The sequence below is a fragment of the Malaclemys terrapin genome, chromosome 9, assembly GCF_027887155.1.
Source record: "Malaclemys terrapin pileata isolate rMalTer1 chromosome 9, rMalTer1.hap1, whole genome shotgun sequence".
Lineage (NCBI taxonomy): Eukaryota > Metazoa > Chordata > Testudines > Emydidae > Malaclemys > Malaclemys terrapin.
Window position 1 is genome coordinate 81435192 of NC_071513.1, and position 23002 is coordinate 81458193.

Below are 23002 nucleotides of genomic sequence, written 5' to 3' on the forward strand. Positions count from 1 at the left end.
GTAACATGTTATTGTTATTATCTGTGGTTCCCTGAGTAGGAAGGGGGATTATGTAAACCTCTTGGTAATTTGTTACTTTGAATATAATTTTGCAAATTTTAGGGGGGGAAGTTTGGGTTGGGAGTGGTAGTGCAAGTCAGATGGGGTATCAGTGAGTGATGGTAGTTGGCAAGTGGCTGGATCCCTTAATTGTTCATCCCCAATGTTGGGAGTTTTTGTTGAGGTTGTCAAGTATTGGGGGTAGCCATGTTAGTCTGTATCCACAAAAACAACAAGGAGTCAGTGGCACCTTAAAGACTAACAGATTTATTTGGGCATAAGCTTTCGTGGGTAAAAAACCCACTTCTTCAGATGCATGGAGTGAGAATTACAGATGAGGCATGTTTATACTGACACATGAAGAGAAGGGAGTTAACTCACAAGTGGAGAACCAGTGTTGACAGGGCCAATACAATCAGGGTGGATGTAGTTCACTCCCAACAATCGATGTTGAGGTTGTAGAATTTTTGTAAAGAAAATGTAATTGAGTGTTAGCGAGACTCCAATGAAATACACAATAACCTTAACCCTTTTTGAATACATTTTTGTTTATGAAATAATACTAGGCACAACATAGCTCTTAATTATGAACAGACTTTGTTAAAATGAACGACTTCAAATCATCACTCCTGACAGACTCGTAATAAAAGATTTGAGGTAAAATGTAAAGAAAGGGAGAAGTTATTCCAGTTCCAAAAGGCCACTCCATTATAGCTAGCATGAATAAAGTAATTACACTGCAGACATCATCCCATTCTCTGCTTTCTAACTTACTATCATTATTATCCCTCAGTACGACATCATGGGATGTGTTTGTTTCAGACAAAGAGCCTTCATAACATACAAGATCTTTTAGCATATAAAAGGGGAAGTTACTGTCTAAAATGTATCCCCCGGAGTCACCAATACATCTGACCATGCACCGACTCTGTAGGTTTGGGTAGTCAGGAGTTTTATTAAACCCTCCAGAGAGTTCCTGCATTTTAGGTGCTCAAAGGCACTCATTCTCCACTTTCCTCAAAATTCTCACAGTGCCTAAGAGCGCAGTCTTCTGGAGGTCAGTGATTGTGATGTCTTGCACTTCTTGTGTCATGATGACTTCTGAAGTTAGCCTCCCACAGCATTCTCTTCTTTGGCAGTAACTTCAGAACTGTTGAATTCTTTTGGTGCCTTGAGTCAGCTAAGTAAAAACTGTGGCTTCAGAAACAAGCTGGCATGGGGAAGCAGAGCAGGCAGATGGCTGATCACTAGGGAAAGTCTTTCACTTTTTATCATGCTCTTGTATAGTTTTCTTACTTATTGCTTATGACTCCTGACAATCAAGGGCCTGATCATGCAGAGTGACTTTATTCCTACTGAAGTCACTGGGAGTTGAAGCTGCTCAGACTTCCTAGAAGTGGAAATGGACAGTTAGAAGTTAATGGTATAGCATATTAAAATAATGTGTGAGCCCTCTCCACACTCTAGAGCAGTGGTTCTCAAACTTCATTGCACTGAGACCCCCTTCTGACAACAAAAATTTTATTAAGATGATGTTAAAGAAAAAAATAGTGAACAGAGTTTGAGCATAGAAGTTTCTGGTTATCAGGGAATAACATACAGATTATCAAGGGTGCAAAGTTTGGTTTAAGATAAGGTGGCATGAGGAATACATAATCTGCAATATCCCCGATTGGGGGTAAAAGGTTCATGGGTCAAAGTACAGACATTGAGATATGAGGGTATGAAGTTCATGAAGTGGCTATGTTCGGGTGTGGATAATAATGAGTTGATATGATGATGAGGATGGATTGATCCTCATTTGGTGAGATTTAATGTTCAGGGAGTTTATGGTTCCAGTTCATATGATCCAATGGAGAAGGTCACTTGGTCTCTTTCTTGTAGTGGGAGAACGATGTCACTCTGGCTCACGCCTCCTGGTACTGTCGGTGGCCGGTGATGTGCTCGATGTAGATGTCCCTGGACCATCGGATGGCGTCTGAGACCATGAGGCGCTGCATGAGACGTTACTACACGTGCCTGAGCCTGCCTGAGCACCACCGCTGCGGGTGGGGGAGCCAAAGCAGAAGCCCAGGGGCTTCAGTCTCAGGCAGGGAGCCTGTAAACTGAGTCCTGCCACCCAGTGCTGACCTGGGCCCCAGCAAATCTAAGCCAGCCTGGCGACCCCATTAAAATGGGGTCACGACCCACTTTGGGGTCCTGACCCACAGTTTGAGAACCGCTGCTCTAGAGGGAAGGGAGCTCAGTACTGCCAGGGGAAATGTATGCCTAGAGAGAGTCCATTTACATAAGCTTTCTACCCAGAAACCATCCAAGTGGTGATGCCAGTCAGATGGGGTGTCAGTGAGTGATGGGAATTGGTGGGATAGTGGAATTTAACAGAGAGACAGAGGGAGGGGAAAGGGACTCTGCTCACGGGTCCTATAGGCAATTCACCCCCTCCACTGAAGACCTTGTGATAGGATCATGCTTTGCAGTGAGACACAGCACTGAGGTAGCTCTTTGCTGAAGTCACGGAGGCAGCAACAGAGCTGCATGAATTCTGCTGAGGCCCTCCCTACCCAGCATCAAATCAAGCTGAAATCTCAACAGCAGGGTGAGGTGGTGGAACCTCAGGACTGGATCGGCCATCGCTTTGCCTAGTGGCTGCTGACAGAACCACCCAAGTGCACTCTGGAACTACACTAACCACTGACACCAACCATGGAGTAGTGTGTAGCTCAGGGGGAAGGTGGAATTTGACATATTAAAGAGGCCTATCAAATGTTCACACTAGCTAGTGGGGAATTGAGGTAAAGGATGACTCCCAAAGTTATCAATGGTGTGAGGGTTTCACTTATGGTTCATATAAATATATTGCTGATTTACTGTTGCTGTTTTCCCAAGTTAATGCCATGTCCCCTTGTCCCTTAATAAAGTTTTCCTTGTTTCACACACAGACTCAGGGACTGTGAGTGCGGAAGTATTGCCTATTAAGGTGCCCAGTTTCCTCAGGTCTCTAGGTTGGGGCTTGAGCCAATGGTATGTTAATTTTAAGAGGAATCCCTAGATATTTGAACCTGGTCCTTATTGCTGCTGACAACACCTGGAAAGGGGTTACACTGGTATTATAATCCATTGACAAATTAACTAAGGCTGAGTTAACTCTCTGTCTCCCTCACACATGACCCTCTCCCTCCCATTCCCCCCATCCCTCTGCCCCTTTCAAGCTGCAGATCTCTGATCCCACAGAGGAAATTCAGGAGGTTTGGTACTGATGCCATGAAGGTGTCAGCCCCCCATACACTTCCATGGAGGAAGGTGGAATCTGCACATGCAGGAAGGTAGAGGGGCTCTTAACACTCACCAGACCATCTGGCCCACAACTCAAGAGTCTACAGATGATGTAATAGATGGGCTTTTTCCAGAGAAATACTAAGACAAACTCAAAATGTTACTATGGAAAGACAGTTTGATTAGTTCCCTTTTTTACAGAAACTAAAGCAAAGGAGATTGCCAGCTAGATAAGTGTAGAACATGGAAGCCTTACAGAAATCTTTTGCCCATCTAACTCTACCAACTATTAGTGTGTCATAGAATATCATTTAAATCTGAACAGAAAGCCAAGCCAATAAAGCACATCATGCTTCCTAGATCTTCCTTAATTTGATGCCTTGGTTTGCAGTGACTGTAGTCCGTCTAGCAGCAATAATCTTGATGCTGTATCCTTCATCGTCCCGTTTCTCTTCTGTTCAAGTCTTGTGCTGTTGAGAAAGTCATGATCATAGTTATCTATAAGCATAAAAAGAACAATGTTGTTCATACTAATGTGTTAAATGGAGTTTCACAATGAAACACTCATTGGAGGGCATCTGCCCTCAGTTACACTCATGATACCCAACGGATATGATGGAGTTTCACAGCTATAACTGAGAGCAAAATTTGCCCCAGTATGTTCACCAAATGTAACTGTCAAATGTGATGAATTAATATAAATAATACACCAAGAGCCTTTATGATTTTCATTGTCAATATATGTGTTACAGTATCTACCCATTAACAAGTAAGGCCAATTTCTTCCCTCCCTTACATAGGTGCAATTCCCATTGATGTCAGGGAGGCCACAATGTGGCCCCTTGTAATAAAAAGTAAGCGTGGAGCTTCATATCTGTAGAACACCAGGGTAGGGATCACTTATCTTCTTGGCACTAACCATGTTCCTGCTAAGCAGAACTTTTGCTAGCATTCTTCTGACTAAGCAGATGACATTGGCTATCATTAAGCTAACTTGATTCCCTGGGAAACATTCCAATAATATGTTGGTCCTTGCTAAGCACGTTCCATTTACATGGCATGCACTGTATATGCAAAGCTAACAATTTACTGCTGATCAGAGAGAACTCTTTTATGTAAAATATTCCTGGAGAAAGCGTATATCAGCCTATTATTATAAGCACTGTCTCCTTCTGTGTGCAAGCAGGTTTTGTAGTAACTGCGGTACTTCAGGTAGAAAATTTCTCTGCTTCCAAGAATTTATGCCATTCCACACTTCCAGAACAAAATCCCCAAAGTTTCTCTGGCAGGATTAAGCCACATCTGCTCTACTGCAAACCCATCAAATTAAAATGTGCAATGAGACAGTCTTCGTTTAATTTCCTTTGATCCAACTGCACAAATAACATTAACAACCAGAAATCTAGTGCTCTTTTTTGGTGTGTGTAAATTGAGAGAGAGACTGGCCAGGGCAAAGGAAAGAAGCAAGGTGGAAATCCAATGATTCCAGACAATAAGACTTGGTGGAGAAAAGAGAAAGAAAGGGATATGGGGCTTCAAATGCTGACGTCAATGTGGTGTAGCTGAGAAGAGAGTTGAGTTTAGCCAGTCCAAGAAACAAGTTACCATAAGAGAAAAAGCCCAATAAGGCTTAAAACTAAACCAACCATGACCAGCTGTTATACAATTCAAATGAAATTCTTCTCAAGGAATCCTGCCTTCCCTCCCTGGAGGTGCTATTCCTGAATCCTGACTAGCCAATGTTACAAATTCTTCAGTTCCTGATGATATACTTTTCTAGTGGGATATATGTGGGCATCCTATCAGTGAATAGTTTACACAGGATGGGATGTAGCTGCAATGCATTGCAGACCTTAGTACGCACTACATTATTTGCAGCACCACTGAACTTCATTCAGACAACACTGGTTTGGGATTAATATTAAACGCAAAGGGAACATAGATGCACACGTCATGAGAACTGTTTCTTGTTCTTGTACAACTAGCCAAATTGGCTACAGGCCATTCAAAATAAAAAGGCCTAATACAAGAAAACCTATTGGGCTTATCTCTTCCTGGATAAATGCTAGACTCACACTGAAGACATTTCTGGTTAATAACAGAAAAATAAATTGTTATTCCTGGTGGAAAACTTGTTTTCTCTTTCAGTGCAAACAACCAGATAGCAACTTAATGGTGAGCTGTCAAAGAAAGGTAATGAGTCTATTACATTCTCAGCTGACATGTGCATATTAGTTTTGTATTAATAGTGACATGGTGTAATAAAGCTAACGCAATTCATGCAAAGAATACATATTGATGTGAACTAATAATAATTTACAATGCCAACCCAGTGTTCTGCAGACTGTGAGTGAAATAGACTCCCTTGTTCATAGAGCCATTACAAGACACTCTGCTCTACATGCGTGGGTCAAATTTCACCCTGCATACGTAGGGATTATGTCACACCCCAATGAAATGCAGCCACTTCTAGGAAGGAAACATGGCACTGGAGCAGTGACTTTTAGAGGTGCTGAGCACTCAAAGCTCCTGTTGACTTCAAAGCAAACTGTGGGTGCTTGGCACCTTTTCTAAGAATTGATTAACATCTTAATGTTAGATACAGATAGCCCAGAAATATAACTCCCCAAGTCACAATATAGCTGTGATATCAGGGCTTAAACTCCTATTTGTGCATCAAATGCCATAGGATCTACAATGAATGCAAATGGATAGGCTTTTCATCCATAATTCTACCCATAAGTACAGCACTCCTTAGCACTGGCAGAAAGGGAAAAACACTATTTACTACAGCATCAGTGCTGCTTACAACTCCCGGCGTTCTCTCTGTGGTCATCCAACCAAATACTGCATAGCTAGACAAACTGAAAAGCTCACAGTGCAGGATGCTCTTGCTATTAGTTTTGATCTGCTAGTAAGAAAAAAGATTTTAAAAAAGAAAACATAATACACTTTTGCAAAATACAGTAGTCAACAGACATCCTCTGAGTCAAACTGCTGCCCTAACTCTTCTTCTCCCATAAGTTGCCCAAGTAAATGGGCTTTTGAAAGGGGAATCTAAAACGGGCTGGAAGTAAGGAATCCTCCAAGTCTGGGTGCCATGACTGTGCAGGCACTCACAGCCCATGGTTTGAAGCAGAAGGGTTCAATGTGCTCATGAGGGAGTTAGGTCTGTGGAGCCACATATTGACAAATGGACTGGTGACTTTCCAATCAGCCTTCCATGCTACTATGAAGAGAGCAGGGTGAGGGAGGCCTCAGAACCATGTGACTCTTAACTTTTATTTTTAGAAGTTTTATTTCAAGAATTCTTCTTTTAAGTTAAATATAATGGGCCAAGTTTTGTCTTTAGTTACACCCAATGGGAAGGGGAACATGTCCCTGTAACCTTTGGTTCCTTATTCCTGCCAGTCCTTGTGTGCACCAGCTTTTCCTGTGTCCCTGCTCACAGCAGCCAGTGTCTAGATGGCATTTCTTAGAGAACTGCCTCTGCTGGGTGCTCCAGAATAGGCACTGTTTCCCGCCCAAGTTCCTCTCCTAAGAGGTCCGAAGATCATCTTCGCTTCAAGGATGTACCTCCATGACTTTATCTCAACACAGTCAAAAGGTCTGGTTAAAAAAAAAACACAAGATTTATTATAAATATATAAAGAAAACCCACCTAAACCAAAATACACATAGTACAGAACATACCCAGTTTCATAGATGGCTTGAGCTAAGCTCTAGGTAGGTATATCTAACATGTTGTTCTCCTTTTCTCCTTGCTGATCTTTTAGCCACTCACCCTGATGGAAGCACATATCTAATGGTTTCAAGTCTGCTCTCTTTCCCTCACACAAGCCTTTTAGGCTCCTCCAACATGCCTGACATTTTATAATACCAGTCAGCTCCCTACTGCCAAGTGGTAAACCCCTGTGTCTTCTCCAGAACCACTCTTGGTTATAAGTTTTGCTGTGCTCAAACTGTTCAAATCCTGTGTTCCTGTTCCACCTTATTGCCTCAACTAAGTATAACATGTCTACAAATCTGTCAACTTTTTGCACAGCTCTTCATGGCCATGCTTTGTTGCAGGTATCACACTGACTACTCCATATCCAATGTGAATCGTGGACAAATTAATTGGCCTATCACAATCCATAAGAAATTCTGAGTATGTTAAGAAAGTTATACTAAATATAAACTCCCTGGCCCTGATTTTCTAAACCTCGGAAATCCAGGGCTCTAAGGAAAAACATATGCACTATTAACATGATTTGTGCATTGAAAGATGTTGAGCATGTGAAAATTAGGCATTTTTGTGTGCAGCCTTTGGCGTCTGAGTTTATGGCAATTAATCCCACTGTATGCTAATTAAAAAATCTGTTTTTGTTTAGGTTGTATCCACTAAAATGCATGAATTAAATAAATATGACCTCCCCATAGAGCCACTAGAAAAGACGGTTTAACTAAAATACCTAGTAAATATTTAATGCCCTAAGCTCATATAAAAGTGGACGTTAGTGGAAGTCATGGAACAGTTTTCTGAATATAGTTTTTTTTTTTTTTTTAGCCTGTCCAGATATAATGAGGATATTGCTTTAAAGATATAAAACAAACTAATAAAATACGCATAAATATTAAGGTGAATTATTCCAATTGATGAAAACAAGCTAATCATTTGGCTTGAGACCCATCATCAATCAGTCGGCAGAGATAACCTGGATTCTTAGAATTGAACATGACAGAAGAAAGAAAACTGTAGACACTATTCCGTAGACACTGGAGGCTGCTCTGAGCGGTCCTGATTCAGAGAAAAGGGCTCAATTAAGTCATATAACCCTGTTTACAATCACGTTCTTTTATAAACAGACTTGTTGACGTAAGAGAGAGACTCAAATTAGGGCTACACAAAAATAATAATACTGCTTTTCTTTAAATGATGTGGGATTCGTTCATTAACATTTCCCACAGCTGAGTCTCATGGGTTTGCTTTCTGAAGGACATACCTTGCAAGAACACATACTACTAATAAAAAGGAACACCAGACTTATGGGACACACAGGAAAATGTGGGTCTATAAAGAGTGACAGCTGCTTTAATGAGGGACAATGAACTCTTGTAAACAATGAGAGCAGAACAACTGAAACTGGCGAGAATACAAAATTAAAGAAAATCATAGGGTAGGATTTTTCAAAGGCATTTGCCTTGACCAACTAAGCTCCCCACTGGAGTCAATGAGAGTTGTTCCATTGACCTCTGTGGGAGCTGAGTTATAACAGTGCAGAGTACTTTTTAAACTATAAAGTATGAGGAAGATATACCCACAAAACAGATTTTGTAAGAGTATTTTTGTTTAGCTCACTCAGGGTTTTTTCATTTGTGAAGCATTTAGAAAGCAGGCTCCTGCATTGCATTTTGTCTAGCCCAACAAGGTCTCCCTCTTGATTTCTTTGAAGATATTTGGTTTACACCTATTTAATGTTCAGTTTTCAGGCACTAAGATCCTTCAAAAAAGCATCTCTATTGCAAGTTCAGACTGGAATCACAGGAGGACCATCTAACAGCTTGCATCACAGAAACATTGAGGTGCAATTCATACAGTGGGGGTGCTCTAGCCCAGAAATTCTAGTTCAAATACTGATCTGTACCACACCTACAGCTATCTCCATGATAGAAGTCAGTAAGGAACTGTCCAAATTATAAACTAAAATCTCCTACAAGGAAATAATTCCTAACCTGATACAGTCTTGCTCACTCAAGACAATGATATTTCATGAATTGCTCAACCAGAGGAGCTTTGCCGTGACCGGGTGTTTGTGCTCTCTGAGGCTTATGCTGCCAAGTACCTGCACGTGACCCAGACACATGTGCAAAAGAATCCTTTGATTATGATTCAAATCAGTTTGGTCAGATGCCAAACATTTAGCAGCCAGCTGAATACTAAGGCCTTGGCTCCACTGGCCCTTTACAGCGCTGCAACTTTCTCGCTCAGGGGTGTGAAAAAACACCCCCCTGAGCCCTGCAAGTTACAGCGCTGTAAAGCGCTGGTGTAAGCAGTGTCCCAGCACAGCTCCCAGCGCTGTAAGCTAATCCCCTCGGGGAGGTGGAGTACCTGCAGCACTGGGAGAGCTCTCAAAGTGCTGCCACAGGAGCGCTCCCGCAGCAGCGCTTTGGAGTTTCGAGTGTAGCCAAGCCCATTATGGTTTGTAGGCTTCTTCTTCACCCATAAAACTGCACGGCGGATCTGAATGATATGTAAATTAATTCAGTACAATTCAAGGTTTTCATATATTGTATATAAAGCCTTTCATAATCTGGGGTTTAAGGACCTCTCCATAAATCACTGCCCAGTAGTTCGTCAATCAGTGGGTGGGGTCCTGGGCCCTAAATCCATGCAGGACCAGGACTAAGCCAGCAGCACAGATTTCTTGCTCTGGGTCCTGCTTGTGGAATTCTCTCCCACAGAAGAGAAGAACCTGGAATCCCTTGCTGGGGGGGTAGGACAATGGGAGCCAACAATCCTGACTCTGTCATTGATGTTGTTGGGGTGGATGAGAGGGAATGTGGTGAGAGAGAATTAGATTTCTTCAGTTTTGCATTTTTTCAATATTTTGCATGTGGACTGAGAATTGTTGCATTTTATTTGGCAAGATGGCTTGCCTGAAAACTACGACATCTGCCCTTTGGTGCTGGCTGGGGATCTGTTTGAGCTGTTTGATTTTTTTTAATTATTATTGTTGTCTTTTGATTTGTGATCTGATTGTGCTGCACTTAGATGATAGGTGCCTTATAAATGTATTAAATAAATAGTATTTTTTTGGAATTAGAACATCTCACCAGCTTAAAAGCTAATAAGAAAAGCATCTAAAGACACCAATATTCTGACCCTTATGTTCTAATAGCTATCCAGGCATAGTTTCTGGGATTTCTTGGCAAAGTACTGGATCAACAGGAGAGCTAGAAAAAACTTCAGAATTGCCTTCTCAGGCTATGTTCCAACATGTTTACTTCAGTGATGCCACCAGGGATCAAGTGTAAAAGTTACTTCATATCTTAAATTATTCCTTTCCTGTCGTGCAGCTGGAGCTTTGGTTATGCTGCTAGTCATCATTTTTTAATTGTGCTCTTCATCAGCTTTGAAAATTCAGGTCACCCGTTCTGCGCCTGTGGCACCAACAATATCTCCTCTTCTATTTTCATTCCAAAAAAGGCAGAGGTTGTGATAGAATTGCTGCCGAAACTCAGTGCTCTGACACCCACCTACATAAGTGCAATGATATCATTGACCTCAAGGGTCAGGGGGATAGAAGTGGTGTGGAGGTATGCACAGATGTGTGACCACTGGCCTGCAGGGCATCTCTAAATGAAAACTGAGAGCCTTTCATTAGGCTCAGTTTTTCTTCACAACAACAAGATGTCACAGCCAGATCAGACATTTAGACTCTTACCTGACAGGCTTATTTGTCAACCTTACTGTCAGGTTGCCCTCCTGTCACTTTCACCTTTTGATAGACTGACTTGTCCCGATCTATGACTATTCTATATCCGCAATTTAGCAATTCACCTGGCGTGCTGAATGGAAACACAAAATTAATACATCCCTGAATATTTCTGGACTAGCTTCAGACTTAATTAAATTCTGCTGATAATAGAGAAGGAAGCTCTATTGCATGATTTTTGACATTAATACATTTCCTCTTTTTTTTGGTTCCTTGATAAAGGACTTGGGAATGTATTCCATAAGTAACGATTGCCTCATAGGGCCTTTACTGTCCCTTGTACAACACAGAAATTACACTGATCAATACAATTCCTATAATTTATTGTTGAGGCAGAGGGGGAGAAGAGGGTTGGTCTGAGTGCCAACCCTTACTGTTTTTTCTAAGAATATAGGAAATTAAGAGTTGCCATTTTGGATCAGACCTATATAGGCAATTACAGAATAACCGGTCCATAAGGGAAGTTACTTTCAAACCTCCACAGTTAGAGGTTGGTTTATGTCCTTAAGCATGAGAGCTTTTTCCTAATATCCAACCTAAACCTCCCCGCACTGCAACTTGAGACCATTACTACTTGTTTTGCCATCTGCTACCACTGAGAACAGTCTAGATCCATCCTGTTTGGAACCCCCTTTCAGGTAGTTGAAAGCAGCTATCAAATCCCCCCTCATTCTTCTCTTCTGCAGACTAAACAATCCCAGTTCCCTCAGCCTCTCCTCATAAGTCATGTTCTCCAGCCCCCTAATCATTTTTGTTGTCCTCTGCTGGACTCTTTCCAATTTTTCCACATCCTTCTTGTAGTGTGGGGCCCAAAACTGGACACAGTACTCCATAGAATCATAGAATCATAGAATATCAGGGTTGGAAGGGAGGTCATCTAGTCCAACCCCCTGCTCAAAGCAGGACCTAATCCCAACTAAATCATCCCAGCCAGGGCTTTGTCAAGCCTGACCTTAAAAACCTCTAAGGAAGGAGATTCCACCACCTCCCTAGGTAACCCATTCCAGATGAGGGCTCACCAATGTCGAATAGAGGAGAATGATCACGTCCTTAATCTGCTGGCAATACCCCTACTTATACAGCCCAAAATGCTGTTAGCGTTCTTGGCAACAAGGGCACACTGTTGACTCATATCCAGTTTCTCATCCACTGTAACCTCTAGGTCCTTTTCTGCAGAACTGCTTCCTAGCCATTCGGTCCCTAGTCTGTAACAGCGAATGGGATTTTTCCGTCCTAAGTGCAGGACTCTGCACTTGTCCTTGTTGAACCTCATCAGGTTTCTTTTGGCCCAATCCTCTAATTTGTCTAGGTCCCTCTGTATCCGATCCCTACCCTCCAGCGTATCTACCACTCCTCCCAGTTTGGCGTCATCTGCAAACTTGCTGAGAGTGCAGTCCACGCCATCCTCCAGATCATTAATGAAGATATTGAACAAAACCGGCCCCAGGACCGACCCTTGGGGCACTCCGCTTGATACCGGCTGCCAACTAGACATGGAGCCATTGATCACTACCCATTGAGCCTGATGATCTAGCCAGCTTTCTATAGTGAAACTTAGAACTGTAGAATTGTAGGAAGGGACCTCAAGAGGTCATCTAGTTCAGTCCCCTGAACTCATGGCAGGACTAAGTATTATCTGGACCATCCCTGAGGGAGTATTTGTCTAACCTGCTCTTAAAAATCTCCAATGACGGAGATTCTGCAACCTCCCTAGGCAATTTATTCCAGTGCTTAACTACTCTGACAACTAGGAATTTTTTCCTAATGTCCAACCTAAACCACCCTGGCTGCAATTTAAGCCCATTGCTTCTTGTCCTATCCTCCTTGTAACAAACTTATACGTCATCTTGCATGATATAGGTATCTGCTCTTGATGCCCAGGGGATAGCTGTAGCAGAGTTCTATTTTTCATTTGTGTTTATGTATTTCTGTCTGATTGCTATAATTAATCATGTGTTTCTCATCTCAAGGCTACAATGTGCTCTACATGGGGCTACATCCTGGGATCATTTGGAGACTGAAGCTGGTGCAGAATGCAGCTGCCTGCTGTTTAAATGAAACTTCACTCAGAGCATATAAAACCAATACCCTCTATAAGTTGCACTAGCTGCCTGGATGGAACTTAAGATGATAGCTTTAACCTATAAAGCTCGAAATGGTTTATGATGCAGCTACCTAAGAGATCATCTTTCTCCCCGTACAATACATCCAGAGTTGGGATCCACAGGGGCACTCAGCACGGAGCTCCCTTGTGAGGAATGGAAGGAAGCAGCTGGCAGGGTATTCTCCATCAGGCCTTGACTCAGGAATGTGCTTCCCCTGGATCGTCTGGAGCCCAGATTTGTTGCCATTCCATGCATGCTGAAAAGATCGTTTGTTCTCTCAGGTATTTAGGAGGTTGCTTTGACCTTAATCCAGACAGTCACTAATTGGTCAGTATTGGAGATTGTTGAAGGTTTCTAGTTTACTGGTGATTATATTTAACACTGGTTGTGATAGTGTGGATGTGCCCAGACCTATGGATGGCATCTTCTGTATCTAGAAAGAGAAATAAACCAATACACTAAATAAAGGTAGAGTCCCTTTGCACCATGAGCTGAATTCTACAGAGCAGTGAGGGAAAGAAAAAAATGTAGCTGATAAATTTTAAATGCCTCTAAAAAATATTTCACCTTAAACCTATCAGTGGTACAGCACAAAATATTAGTACTTTGAGCTTCAAGTAAGTGTAATTTTGGAAGGAAATTCCATATTTGTGCAGACAAGAAGGAAATATTGGCATATTACATTCCCCAGGCAATGTTAGATGTACTGCAGTCCCAGAGGTTTCTGGATTATTATACACAGTGTAGGTGTGTTGGGTCAGAGGTTCGTGATACATGTGCAGCATACATATATAACCCACTGGGTAGTGAGTGTCGGAGGCCCACAGCAGTTTGAATCCTGGATGAGTCCCCTTACATTACAGATGTTATCTTGGCTGAAACAACAAAGACTGAACTAGGGACCTCCAGAACGAAAAGCATGAACTACTCTAGTTTAAGCTAAACAGCCACGGAGTGTTAGGTCTGGCTGTAACAGATTCATATCCTCTGTGGATCAAGCACAGAAGGGGACAAGGAAAGCACACTCACATTTGCTTTAAAATAAAAACAGTCCTTTGGTTCTATTTAGCAGCCATTTAAAACATTAAAATAAATTAAACACCCCACACTTACATGCATGCATTTATTTGTTTGGATTTTATAAAACACCCATGGCCAGGCTCCAGGTGCCCCTGTCACCAATTAAAATACACTAGAAAAATCATTACAAAACCAGAACAGCAACACATTTCTCACTATTCATAACACTGTCAGGCAGCAAAATAGAACAGAAACCAAATTACATGTCTTCCCTGCAACTATAGATTTGCAAAGAAACCCTAATCTTAGTCATTTCAGCCCTGCTCAAAAAGAGAAACTAGGCCACATACCCAAGAGGTGAGGAATCCCCCAACTCAAGGGGCACTCACAGAGAATTCCCTGACTGCATCCACCTCTCTTCTATAGATCAAGAGAGCTCCAGCTTGAGTGCTTCCACTGATCCCAGCCATGGTACTGTGGCCCAGAGGAGGATGGTTCTCTCAGAAAGGGTTCGGTAGGACAACAGTCATAATCTTAAACGTCGCCCAGAAGGCAATGGGCAGCCACTGCAGGTCACAGATCACTGATGACCTGTGCTCACATTGAGGTACTCCACTTCAGATGAGCTTCTATAGTCTGCACTAGCTTCAGCATCTGAACTGTATAGAGCCCACATTACTGTAGCCCAGTCTACAATTGACAAAGGCATGGATTATGGGAGCAAAGAGGATTTTAAAAAGACCAAAGATTTGGTCCTTGATCTTTACCACACCAGAAAGATCATCAACCAGTGCAGGTTCTATGCCCTACCCAGATTCGAACTCCATATGACAAGGGTCAAAGAAGTCAGAGGCATCCAGATAATCTGTGAATTGTCTCCCCATGACTTTTGGCATATTGTCCAACCAAGATTGGATGTTTTAATACAGGTTAATAGCTGGATAGATTGTCAACATCAAGAGATGGCTTTTTGAGCCCAGGCTGAATGTGTCTTTTAAAGCAGACAGCAACCTGCCCTCCTCAAAGGAGGAAATGACAATCTCTACCAGCAAAGAACTCAGTATTTTCCCATAGGCCTTCACCAGCCAGGAAGGAACAATGATTCAAAGTACAGGTTGCGACACAAATGTCTTCCCAGCACAACCAGAGCCTCTGTAAATGACATTGGTAAATCAAGCACAGACGAACTAGCATTGTCCCCTCTCAGTAAGGCCCTACCTTCATAGACGCAGACAGTTTGGTCTGATGCTAGTTGATATTAACTGCAAAGTAAACAGAAATTTCTTCATATTGGGAAGACTCACATCAGCAACCAAGCAGAGACAATCCAGATTAACCAAGGTAATCATCCCATTTGACACAAATCTGCTCAATCAGATTTCAACCCATACTATGCTGACAGAGGCAAAGGGTTAACAATCTTATCTCAATCCCTTTCCCTTTGATGAAAAACAGTGTGTGCACGAGTCTCAAAATTCCACAGGGCATTCATATCCCGCTTAAAAAAGAAAGGTGCTGTGTATTTTTGTCTTGTATTCCTTTAACAAAATTTTAGTGTTACAATTAAATAGGTAGGGCCAGATATTTGGGACTAGGGCTGCTATTTACTTCTATTTGTGTAGGATCTAGCCTAATTTGGGGCCCAACCTGGTGGAAGCCTCCAATGTGTGTTTAACAATGTGTGTTAAACAAGCAACAACAATGTGAAGGGGGAGGAAGAATTATTTTACAGTGCCCCCAAGTATACTAGGCATTTATTGGCCACTGGAGTCACTGTGAGTTTAAACTAAAGTCTCTTAGATCAGAATCTGCCCTGAAATTAATAAGGAATTAAAATAAAATAAGACAGACAAATGGCCCCTAGACAAACTATAACATATTAGACGTGCTCTTTGGGAGGCTGAATACAGGGTTTCTTCTTCACAAATGTGTCTAATGCTTGGATAAAAGCACTTACAGGATAACAGTTCTGTTGGAGCTTAATGTATGCTTTATGCTTTCCAAGTCTGTGTGATGTTCAAACCTTACATATCCACAAAAGTCATATTGAGAACCAGCTCATAATGCAGTGACCTGATTCTGACTGAGCACTACCTCAAGGTGGTTAACAGCCTCATTGCCTCTTGTGCTTGGAATGGTTTGAAATGGTCCGGCGCCTCACCCCTAGAGCGACAGACTTCAGGTCATTACAAAACAGCTTACAGCATCTGTGTTTAATAACAGCCATTTTACATAGTTTAACATGTAAAACAAAAACACAATACAGGAGAGTAAAATAGCATAGGCCAGTATCAATGTCAGCTAGGCTATAATGGGAATTCTCAGTGGGTAAAGTGTTTTGTTTACAGGCATAAAAATGGTTATACAAGCTAATTTTGCTATATTAGTTAAAATAGTTGCATAACATTTATAATCTTAATTAGTAAAAAATTGTCACGATTCAAAATGCAATTATTTTATTAACTCCCGTTGACTTCTGTGGGAACAGAACTAGACCTTTAAAGTAACTTGCAGCAACTAAGAACTATTATATACACTACATATACTCTGTTACACCGTGACAGGCAGTTATGAAAAGTCTGCCAGTACAATTGTCCCTGGGCTCATAGACAATGTTTAAAAAGTACACCCGCACACCAAAGAGTGAGTTGGGAAGAGAATCAGGAACCCTAAATCACACTCCCTTGCACTGACCTCTGCATCTCATAAGCATGCTGAAAGGTACTTTTTTTCATACATTGTTTTGTTTACGTCACCAGGGACGCATCCCTATGCTGAGTGCATTGAAAAGACAGGAAAAACTGGCAGGTAATCTAAATGGTTGAGGACTATGCATTATGAGAGCCTGAGATACAAAAGCTAGCATCTGAGGGAACTCTAGTCCCTAATACAATGTTGCACTGCAGGAAGAGCATGCAGGTGGAGGCAGGGGAAGTGGGTAGGGATAAAAGAAAGGGAAACCAAAGATATTTTTCACTTCTCCATGCCTTCCAAAAGAAAAGAAATGAATTTCTGTGAAGGATTCAGGCCTCAAAAGTTAGCTTGAAAGATTAGTTTACACAAAACCCCAGCACAAACTCTGGGTCTATTGGGTGTCGTTTTCCACCAGATGCTGAACCCTGCTCAACTCCCAGTCAGCATCTGGGAATGGAGGACTCTCAGCATTGTTCAGGAAGCACTGGGCATCTCACGGGATTGGGTCAGGCATGGCAAAGCTTCTGCCTCTGTAAGAATTTCTCTCCCCCACTCACTTCTTCCCCTTGCTTCCAAACCACTGCAATGGAAAATCGAAGCTGTCTGCTGTTGGGAGTCTGACATCCCTATCAAGGAAACTAAGTGGTGCCTTTGTAGTCTCTTGATTAGGGTTGGCTTTCAGCACCAGCAGAGCAAGCAGATCTTAGGACTCTGTTGTTCTGATGGCTCAACCTCCCATGCAAACTCTCCTAACTCAGAGTCCAGCCCTACCTCCCTCTCCTACAATGGTAGGAAATAATTCATTTCCAAACATTCTTGTCTGACACTAGGACCCGAGAGGAAGGAACCATGTAAATCACAAAGACTGGCTGTGCTGAAGACTCCGGACAGAGAGAGAAAAAAGGGGGAAGATTTCAGAGGAGGAACCTGTGACGTTGTGCAGTCTCTATGGTTTTATAAAAACATAATAATAAGTGAATATAATGCAACTGGGATATGCTTCGTGCAAAAGGTCTCTTGTAAGGTATCATTACAAAGCTCATAATCTAGTGAGTGTGATCATCCTATTTGTAGAAATGTACCATTCTTGTATCTAAAACTAGAAATATAAAATATAACTCTGAAGGCCTATTGTAATTATGTAAAGTGTGGGCCATTAATGATAGTTTGGCATCTTGATGACTCCCATTAACCAGGACCATTGTCTGCGGATGGCTGTGTTTACCTATTAGTCTTCCTGTATATGTGTGTGTTGGCAAGTGAGTAATGAAGTCTTGCAGTGACATGTGATCATGTCACCTGAACTGGAATCCATCTTTAACCTGGTGCTTTTCCAGTGGGGGGTGTGGAAACCCAGAGGGACAAAGGATTCCCGCCTTACGCAAAAGATATATAAAGGGGTGGAAGAGAACAAAGGGAGAGAGGAGCCATCATGAAGAATCCCCTAGCTATTACCTGAGCTGGAACAAGAGCTGTACCGGGGAAAGAATTGTGCCCAGGCCTGGAAGGTGTCCAGCCTGAGAAAAAACTTACTGAAGCATCTCTGAGGGTGAGATTATCTGTATTCAGTTTGATTAGACATAGATTTGCGCATTTTATTTTATTTTGCTTGGTGACTTACTTTGTTCTGTCTGTTACTACTTGGAACCACTTAAATCCTACTGTCTGTATTCAATAAAATCACTTTTTATTTAGTATTTTATTCAGAGTATGTATTAATACCTGGGGGAGCAAACAGCTGTGCATATCTCTCTATCAGTGTTATAGAGGGCGAACGATTTATAAGTTTGCCCTGCATAACCTTTATGCAGGGTAAAACGGATTTATTTGGGTTTAGATCCTATTGGGAGTTGAGCATCTGAGTGCTAAAGACAAGCACACTTCTGTGAGCTGTTTTCAGGTAAACTTGCAGCTTTGGGACAAGTGATTCAGACCCTGGGAGTGTCTGGCTCAACAAGACAGGGTCATGGAGTCCTGAGCTGGCAGGGAAAACAGAAGCTGTTTTCCAACCCATCACAGAACCCAACTTGTCAGTTTAGGGATTTCAATTCTCCTGGCATTCACATCCAATCTGGAGGTGTCAGTTGCTAACCAGTGCATGTGAGGCCATTTCCAGCTCTGAAGTGCCAGACATTCCACGGTCATACCATGGGGAGCCCTCCATCCCTACTTGTCATCCCAAAGGGAAACAGCCTGTCATGCTCTGCTAAGAAATAACCCAAGATAAGTGACAAATGAGAATTTGAGCTTTTTGTAACAGCATCAAGTAAATCCCATTTGGTATTAGACTTAAAACTTTAAGATTGTCGTAGCAATTGTTCCTGATATCCTTGCAGCCCATCCCTGCTGTCAACAGCATTTAAGCATTCGATTATGCATCATATGACTTCCTCAGTCTTCTTTTTTGGAAATCTGATATACCTTTTGCTACATGAGTTTCAAGTACTTGCAGTGATGAGTACCCAGCTATACTGACATGCATGTCCACATAGCAGCATGAATAACACTTTGATTAACAGGTCTATTATAAGGCACTGGGCTTTGAAACGGGGTACAGATTGACAGGTTTCAGAGTAGCAGCCGTGTTAGTCTGTATCCGCAAAAAGAACAGGAGTACTTGTGGCATTCTATGCATCTGAAGAAGTGGGCTGTAGCCCACGAAAACTTATGCTCTAATAAATTTGTTAGTCTCTAAGGTGCCACAAGCACTCCTGTTCTTTTTTGAGGGTACAGGTTCTTTCATATCCAGGTCCCTGGCTAGAAACCAGTTCAGGTTGGTAGTGACCGAAAGCAGTTACAGTCTTATGGTTCTAAGTCTGGTCTTTTGTCAACACATGCAATAGATTGGGTTTGTATTTAACTCACCATTGAAGCAGGAGTGGAAATCTTACTTACGCTTTCACCCATAATGTGATTAACCTAATTTCAGTAGTTACTCATTTAAATTGCTCCAGCCAATAAGCAGCACTACCCTGAGAGTGATTAGAAGATAAGCGGAAGAGACAAGCACTTCATTTTCTGCAAGACACACTTGCCATAATGCTCAATGAAGTGCTGACAATTGACAGCTTATTGTTTTCAGAGTTTGATGTGAAGTCTGTTATCAGGAAAAAGGATGCCTTGTTCTCTTACAAAGACGATTTGGAGTTCTTTGATGTATGCCACTCTTTGGCTCTGTTTTCTATACTTTCTGGCATGACTGGAGAATATTAACATTATGTTTCACTTCAATATAATTTTACTATTTCTTGGTTTAAGAGCCTAAAATAATAGACTTTTATCTCCACTGGAGAAAACGTCTGGAGAAACAAATTTATAGAAAATGATTATGTCAGAAAGATGTGTGTAAGTGTGTGAGACAGAAAGACTATCTGCAGGCACTAAACACTTAACTAAAGGCTCACTAGTCAAACCATTCAGTAGAACTACTTGTTGACATTCTTCCCATTACAGTAGAGTGAGAAAACAATGGCTGAACTGTATCATTATTACTTAGCTCCATAAATGGGCCCCCATATATACACATATAATATGCACCTGGAATGGAGGCTCATTGGTGTAAGCTGCCTACAACCACCATCCTGCCAGGACCCTTGAATTGTCTATTGCAGTCTCAAGAGTGAGACTTTTAATAAATGAGGATTGTAAAGCTGCCCTCCCAGGGTGGAATTCCTTGGAAAGGGCAATGTCAGTATAGATTCACTGTGATCATCTAGCCTGATCTCCTGTATACAACTAGCCATAGTACCTCCCTGAAATAATTCTTTTAGAAATATATCCAATCTTATTTTTAAAATTTCCAGTAATCCACCACAAAACATGGTAAATTCTTTCATTGAATAATATCCTTCACTGTTAAAAAAATGTATGCCTTATTTCCAGTTTAAATTTATTGAGCTTTAACTTCCAGCAATTGGATCTTATTATAACCTTTGTCTGCTAGATTGAAAGGCCCATTATCAAATATTTGGTCCCAATGTAGGTATTTATAGACTGTGATCAAATCACCCCTTAACTTTTTCTTGGTTAAAATAAACAAATTGAGCTACTTGGGTCTATCACTAGGAGATATGTTATTCACCCAGGGATGAATTCTCTCTCTAGTGTAACTACTTCCCCACAGGCACAGAGGGATGCAAATTGTACTCCCCCAGACTCCATGTCTGGAGGTGAATCTTGCCAATTAATGAGTGATGTCTCGCAAAACTGCATGGAAGAATTATCATCCCCATTTCACATGGCGAAAATGAGCCATCCTGAGGTTAGAGCAATATGTTTAAACAGGTCAATGGGAACTACACATACCCAGTACTATGAAAATCTAAGTGGGGTGGATTTAGGTATCTAAATTTAGGAATCACTTTCAAAACTTTTGCCATGTGTGACTTGGCACAGGCCACAGAGTGACTCAGTCAGAGCAAGAACTAAAACACACAAGTACCTTGCTTCCAGGCCCCCTCCTCTAGCCAGTAGACCACACCCAGTCCACACTACCTTTAGTGTCACATCCTTGTTATCTGTTTATAGCTACCCTGGGAAGAGAATCACATTTTTTTCTTTTTTTTGCTCCTTTTTCACAAACTGGTTTTGATTTAGCCTGGCAAATGTCTGGCTTGCAGTGGGCCATGGCAGCCTGCACTGATCTATATTCAGAGCTTCAGACCCACAACTCAAAGAAAGGTTGAAGAGTCCTTGTGGGGAGGCCGGGATTCCCACTTTCCTCTCTGATTTTTTGTCAGTGGCTGGTCTTCTCATTCTTTGTTTTTGTAATACAGCATGTCATTTGTGTGATATAAGTGGCACAGAAAGAGATGTGATGAAAGGCACTGAGTCTTAGCACAAAGAAAACCTCAAGACTGGAGCAATGTGTCCATGGAACCTACCTGCTCAACCATTTCCTGCTTTCTTAAGGTTCACTTTGGGACCCCACTCATCTGCCCTACTACAGGTGGCCCAGAGGCTCAGCTGCTTGGGATATAAAAGGCCCAGATTAAACCAAAACTCCCTCTCTGCGCTTTTCTGCTTTAGATATTTGTTCAACTAACAGAACACAAAGCAAACTCTGTGGCCACATTCCCTTCATACATTCCCTGTAAACTGCACAAACAATATACAACTCAGCAAAACAACTTAAATGGGACAGCTGTTTTTCCTCCAGAGCTCCCTGGCCTAGCTTCTACATAGCAAACATCCCATATCTGCCCCCATAAGGTCAGGCCAGCTTCTTTTCACTCCTTTTAAGAGTCTGAGCTCAGCTAGGCTCAGATGCCCCTGATTGCTTCAGCTCTGGGTGGCACAGCCAGCTGGGACTCTGGAAGCCCTGCTGCAATGAAACCTAGCAAACCCCACGCCCCTATCTGGCTCAGTGAGCCCTGCTCAGAGGGCCACCAAGTACCACCCAATGGCCTGCAAGTCCCACCACACCCGCACTGCTTGGTGTCACCTACTGCTTCTTTCAAACTGTGAACTAGTGAAACGTTTGTGTATATAAAGCTAATCTGTGTTCTTCATTTAAAAATGTTAGAAAGCCTGCTAATTCAAAGAGCTGGTGAACAGTATACTCCTTCTTACTCCTGGGCGACAGTCAGCAGTGAACGAGCACTTTTAAACAACAGTGAAGTTATTTCATGCAGTCCAGATTAGGATCTTCCATTGTACATCTTCCTACATCTGCTATTGTACACAGTACAGTAATATCAGATTGCAATTCTTTTCCTATTTTCTACAAAAAATGCAAGTCTCTGTTACCTATCAATCAGACTAGGTCACCATACTTAGATTTAAACTAATCTGTGCATTCTGTTTACTTGTTTTTCTTCAAATATGAACTGCTGCAAATTGCATACTTTTTCCCTAATTGTTTACATACCATAGTTAAATAAAATGTTTAATATTCAGGAATAAATGACCATGAAATGCTAAATTCAGAACCAGAATTGATGGTAACTGTAAATTGTGCCAGAATTCAAGGGTTTTAGATCCAGAGTCCAGGCATGGCTTTATCTATAATACTAAGTCCTATATCTTCAGTTATGAGATTGTTAAATCTAATTGCATGAGACTGCCTAGCTATCTTGAATTCATTGTATATTTGAAAATACTATTTTGTATTTTATATAACAGATGTCCTTGATATGAATCCTTGAAATGTGACTACCTACAACAATTATTCCATCAAACAAATTTAAACTAACAGATAAGTGATTGTATTGCATGCTTATGTTTTCAGACCTTTACATGAATCACTTTGGAACAAATTATTTTATTTTATTATTCTTCATTTTGTTTTTGGATAAAGAAAATGACAAAAAACAAACATAATAGCAAATCGACTCTTCAAGGTCAAAGCTGCTGTGGTACATTGCAAAGCCTTGCTCTGAAGGTGCATCAGAC

At 41.6% G+C, this 23002-nt stretch overlaps 1 long non-coding RNA gene across 3 annotated transcripts in view; it reads right to left on the bottom strand.

Moving 5' to 3' along the window:
- Window positions 1-315: 315 nt before the first annotated feature.
- Window positions 316-23002, bottom strand: part of LOC128843143 (uncharacterized) — a 145182-nt gene continuing 122495 nt past the window's right edge. For 2 of the 3 annotated variants that reach the window (XR_008446187.1, XR_008446189.1), the window contains 2 exons: window positions 12966-13328; window positions 316-3782 (listed from right to left, as the gene is read on the bottom strand). This is a non-coding gene — a long non-coding RNA (uncharacterized LOC128843143). The remainder of the gene's footprint in view (window positions 3783-12965; window positions 13329-23002) is intronic. The other variant, XR_008446188.1, reaches the window with a different exon arrangement.